Genomic DNA, 6,000 nt, shown 5'->3' with positions numbered 1-6,000 from the left:
GCGCTTTTCCACATATATTCAGCCACTACCGATCTTCACCTCCCACACTGCATTTAAAGCGCGATGATGCCACTCGAAAAACAATAATGTCTTCCCTGCAAAGAATTCTGGAAGCTGTGGGTAGTTAAGGATGCTGTGAGATGTTAGGAGACCTCCATCACAGAGCTGTAATTGTCTGTGTGGTTTAAGAGTCAAACCCTCTGGTCTTAAAGGAACTTTGTGCTCAAGTTGCTTAGAGCTTTGTGAATTAACACAACAACCTTGAACCTGGCTTGGAGTTGAGCATTTGGGCAGGTTCACATTGGCGTAAATCATCCTTTAGTTGACTAAATGTACTGAATACATCCTGAACGATGACTTACGTAGCTAAGAAGAATTCCTTACTAATCACCTTAACTCCACACCCTGGTGCGGATGGGTATGTAACCATCTTCTGTCCACATCACCTTTCCTTTGCTCTTCATCCTCATTTGTTCAGCTTGTGTTAAATCTTCTTGGCTAAGGCAGAATTTGAAAGACAGCAGTGGGTGGGTGCCCCCCCCCTTGAGTGCCATTCAGCATTTCTGGGCATCGTGCCCATCTGTGTCCTTCGACTTGTACTCATTTTAAAACATGGACCAGGAAACAGCAGTGTACTTTGTCACCCAATATTCCTTCTGACTGGCGTTTGCATTGAGTAATTCTTAATATCATTGGCAGTGTAATTGCAGCATTCCAAATGGATCTAACTACACACAGAGAAAGAGAATATGAACCAACATAATTATTCCAGGAAGGAGGGGAAACCCAGGTTAACCTTTGCACAGCCCTTTAAAGGTTGAAGTTGTGCCTCTTCACATTCAACTTGCAGTTTGTTTGTTTGTTTTAGAATACAAATAGCAGGAAGAGGAGAGGGGAAAATTTAAGCTCTGCTGTGTCACTAGGGAAAATTATTTACTTCCAGGGGGAAATCCACCTGTTGGCACCATTTTTATCAGAGAAGGGATTTTGCTCCTGGCCCACCACATAGAGCCAGGTGCAAAACAGTGCCTCAAGGGTGGGTGTGTGGGTGGGTGTGTTTGTGTGCGTGTGTGTATGCATGTGTGTGTGTGGTCTACCTCACCACATGACGCTTAGTGGAATGACCTGCGTATAAAAGTACACACCTAGGTCAAAATTACCGCAAATCAGGAATTCAAACAGCATAATTTAGAGAAGAGGGAAAACCTTGGGGTTCTTGCTATTCTGACAACCGGGGGGGGGGGGGGCTTCAGACTTCAGTGTGCATTTTGCACATGAACTCATTAGATTTTTTACAATTTTGGTGAGATCTTGCAGGAAACTGGCACTGCTTCTCCATCAGATTACTGGCAGGTCACACTCGGGGAACAGAGGCTGGAGTCTGACTCGGGAGAGCGGGTCAGTGATTTGTACCAGCCAGGGGGCAAGAATTAGAGGCAGGAGAAGATTCAGAGCTGCCCAGTGTCACCCATCTCCGGCCTGCTAGGTGCCCTGCAACCGCTTTGGATGCCAAAGCCTTTAAGAGCTGCTGCCTCGCTAGTGCAACTTTTCTGACTGCAACCTACAGCCCTGGGGTGGCTTTGTGCTGCTCTGACCTCAGCAGGGTCTCCTCCTGCCGACTGAATGTGGCTCCTTGTGTTGCTCTGGTCTCCCCTCTGCTCTACGACCTGAGACTGATATTGTGGCAGCCGCCGTTGGGCTATCTGTGCAGGCACCCATCCCCTTGGCTGCGCATGCGTGCACCCATCCAGGCCCCAACCCGTTTCTCTGGAGCCCATATGATGTCACACGCGTGACATGTTGAGTTGCCCAGCCGAGCAGCCGCAGTGGAAATTTTGTTGGTGCCAAGATGCCCCGAGATGGTGCGTTTGCTGCAGGTGTAGTTTTGCACATTCTCAAGCAGGAAGACAACTGTGGCACAGATGTTGCAGGACGCTGCAGCAGCTCCCTTGCCGTTCACATGGATCTTGGTCCTACACACACTGAGAGACAGTGTTCAGGCCCTTACCCTCAAAATTCCCTCACCAACACCTCTGTTTAGAAGTCCTGGTCATGAGCTGGCAGAGGCTGCAATCACCTAAATATGCTGCTGGCTGCTAACTCCTCCTCCAACTCACATACTACTGGGGGGGGGTGACAATTTTTGTGTACTGAAGGATGAATGATGAAAGATAAATAAAATATACAGTGGTACTTCGGGTTAAGTACTTAATTTGTTCCGGAGGTCCGTACTGAACCTGAAACTGTTCTTAACCTGAAGCACCACTCTAGCTAATAGGGCCTCCTGCTGCTGCCGTGCCGCCGGAGCCGGATTTCTGTTCTTATCCTGAAGCAAAGTTCTTAACCTGAAACACTATTTCTGGGTTAGTGGAGTGTGTAACCTGAAGCGTATGTAACCTGAAGCGTATGTAACCCGAGGTACCACTGTATTTGGTTTTTGCATGTTCCTCCCCAAAGCTGGTATCTTGAAGGCAGGATAATGTCTGGCTATGAATAGGCTCCAGTTAGACAGAGTTGTAATTGGCCCAAAACATCCAGAAGCATTACTACTGATGACTAGTGTGTTGGTGTGCCTGTTTTTTGCCCCTTGGTTTCTGCAAGCGATGACTGTTGTTAGGTATAATAAGCAGACTGCAGGTTCTTCATATAATTTCCACCTGCTTGTTGGCAAAGAAGCTCATTGCCTGGCTTTAGGATTGCCACTTTTGCCTTTGGGAACCACAGACCAGACAGAATTTCAGGAGGTGAAGCATTCCTGTTGTTGCTTCTCCATGTTAGGAAAAGCTTCACTTAATGCATTTGTGATATTTTTTGTTTTTTGTCTTTGAGAAAAGTAAAAAAAACACACCAAAAGAGTCAGACGCCTTAAAGGCTTTGGTAGGGCTGTAAAAATTTTCCCATGTGTGAGAATTCTCTTAAACAAAAATCCTGTCCTCTCCTTACAACAGCTTGTGGCGTTGAGGTGCTGATCTTGCACAAAGTTCTTTGCCAATTAAAGGGTGTTGGCTGGATATGATCTCTCCTACTCCAAAAAAATAAAATATTTTTTTTTAAGTGCCCTGTTCCTGCGAGCCTATGTGAAATGCATTTGCATGGGAAGCTCAGAGAATGGTCTTCCCTACAAATTTAAGTGGCCTAGCTGTGATGCAGTAGGGTGAAGCTCCCAGCTTCAGGTGGCATTGTGAGGAAGAAGAAAATAGATGAACTGGTGTCTGAAGGGTCATCTTGGGCCATCCAGATGTGAGCTTCCATAATCCCTGGCCATTGGCCATTCTGGCTGGGGCTGATGGGAGTTGTAGTTCAGCAACATCTGGATGGTCAAAGGTTCCCTACACATGGATTAGACCAGGGGCGGCCAACTCCCAAGAGACTGCGATCTACTCTGAGTGACCGCTCCCCGCTTAAAACGGGGGGCGCCCTTTGCGTGGACGCGCGCAGCCCTGGATCTGGAGCGGCCCCATCAGCATAGGCTTGGCTTTGCCTTCCCTCAGGTGGGATACCTGGAGGTCCCCGCCTACCTCAGTCAGTTGTCCAATCCCACCTGGGGGAAGCGTTGCCAAGGAGATCAGGCCAGGTAGGGGGAGGGATTACCTGCCCACACAATAGAGGGAGGATCGGTCCCCGCCTACCTCAGTCAGTTGTCCAATCCCACCTGGGGGAAGCGTTGCCAAGGAGACCAGGCCAGGTAGGGGGAGGGATTACCTGCCCACACAATAGAGGGAGGATCTTACCTGGGAATCCTCACTTGGCTCCAGAGCTTCTCCCACCCTACCCACCCTCAGTTAATGTCTTCCTTTGCAGGTTAACTTTTCTTCATAGGTTTTGCAGGTTAACTTTTATTCACAGGTATGCGGGCGCTGCTACGATAAGGTCGCTGTTAAAGGGCCGGAAAGGAATTTCCCTGCATTGGCAGGTTTCGCCTTTCCCGTAGCAAAACGTCACAACTTTGGCGGTATCAGGCCTTGGGCGGAATCCTTTAGTCCATCTTCCTCTTTGCGGCGGCGATACCAGGGTTCCCCGTTAAAGTGGTTTCTGAAGGGAGGCTTTGACCGTACGCCGAAAGGTCGTCATTGCTCTCCCCTGTGGCGGTGGCGTAACGGGGGCCGCTATCTCTGCCTGAACATATGTTCTCCAGAGCCGGCCCATCCCCCCCCCCCCACACACTGGATAACCCTGAAGCTCCCTAGGTCCCCGGCTGGGGACTGGGGAGGGAGAACGCCCAATGCCTGAGCCAAGGTCTACCCACATTTGAAATTTAATAAAGTTGTGGCCAATTTAATCCCATAGCACGTTGTCTTGAGTCGTTACTCCACATGACGGGGGGGACCGCTCGGGATCTGGGGACTCCGCCTGTCCGCGCAATTAAAAACTGGCAGTGATCTACCCCCTTTTGTTGTTTTTTTCCAAAAAAATTATTAGTTTTCACATTAATCACATACAAAAGAAACAAAGAGAAAAGAGAAAGAAAAACATTACAATGCACAAAAATAAAGAAAAACACATTAAAAAAGTTTTCACTTCCAAATCCTAATTTCATTACATTGACAACTGACTTCCTCGAATCCCCTCTAACTGAATTTCATTTTATCACCTAATTAGCAGTTCTCCAAATTCATATTTCTAATAATATTAACTTCTTTCATTTACTTCTCCATTATTAATACTCCAAGCATTTGTATTTTTTTAACAACATGATCTACCCCCTTTTGGGGGGTTCAGGTCAAACTAGTTGAGGTTTTTTCGGAAGGAGGAAGGTCAGAAATGCTAAGCTTTTTTTTAGGGGAGCCAAAGTTGTTGAGCTTCTTTGGGGGGAGCCAGTGATCTACCAGTGATCTACCACAGATGTCCAGTGATCTACTAGTCACGATCTACCTGCTAGACATGCCTGAATTAGAGGATCAACACCAGAAGGGTGGGGTACAATTTTGGGTCTGCTTCAAATTATATCAGGACAGCTGCATCTGCTGAAATTTCCTTTTCTGCTTGCATTTAAAAGCAAGCCTACCTGCAAACCGAACAAAGCAACATGCAAACCAAAACAGAGCTATCATTTAAAACGGGCACATCTCTGATTTTGCAATGCAGTTCTCCAGCCAAGAAATGTGTAGTAAACAGCATGTGCTAGGGTGAAAAATGTGCAGAAAAATGTATGTGTTAGTGGAAAAAATATCATTCAAAAATCAATTATATTAGAAAATATTGCTTTGGAAAAAATGTGTGTTAGGCAAAACTGCACATGAAAATGTGTATATCAGGAGAAAGTCACACTTAAGATGTCGGTGAATTTTCTTGGCCATATGGAGGTGCCAGCAGGGATTGAAACTGGCACCTTCTGCTTGGGGTCTCAAATGTCAGCATTGCCCTGTGCGATGCCAAAATTTGCCCCCTTCCCCTGCCTCTCACCTTCCATTCTACATCATAGTTGTGGCGCCCCCTGCAGTGTCCCAGAGGCTATAACTCCCATCAGCTCTAGCAAGCATGGCTAATGGGACTAATGGGAGTTGTAGTTTAGTAACACCTGGAGGGCCCAAGGTCCCTCACACTTGACGTATTGCGCAACGTAACACTATAGCCACTTAATTCACACCATCCTTACCTTCCCAAATAGCATTTCTCTAGCAGTGTCTGGTAAACTGCATATGAAAAGGATACACACTTATTATAGGATTGCTCTCGTGTGGCTTTAATGAATACTATAACTAATTTGCATTGCCTGCTTCAAGATATGGGGATATAATAACAGTGCAGCCACTGCATGCCGATAAATTACAGTACAGATATGGTTATTATGTTACCGAGACAAAAAGCTTGCTAGAGGCAAGACTGGTGTTATTCTACCCTCAACAAGCACATTTTAACAGCTGTCTTTAAAAGCTGACATGAGGCAGAAGCCGTTGTCAGTCTCTTGCAAGAATTCGGGGGGAAATATATGATAGTAATAATTGGTTTAGGTATGTAATTTTAGGGTATGATCTTAATGCTTGTGGGGGTGTGGCGGGG

This window comes from Podarcis pityusensis (assembly GCF_964106645.2).
Source record: "Podarcis pityusensis genome assembly, chromosome: Z".
Taxonomy (NCBI): domain Eukaryota; kingdom Metazoa; phylum Chordata; class Lepidosauria; order Squamata; family Lacertidae; genus Podarcis; species Podarcis pityusensis.
This window is presented reverse-complemented; position numbering follows the sequence as displayed.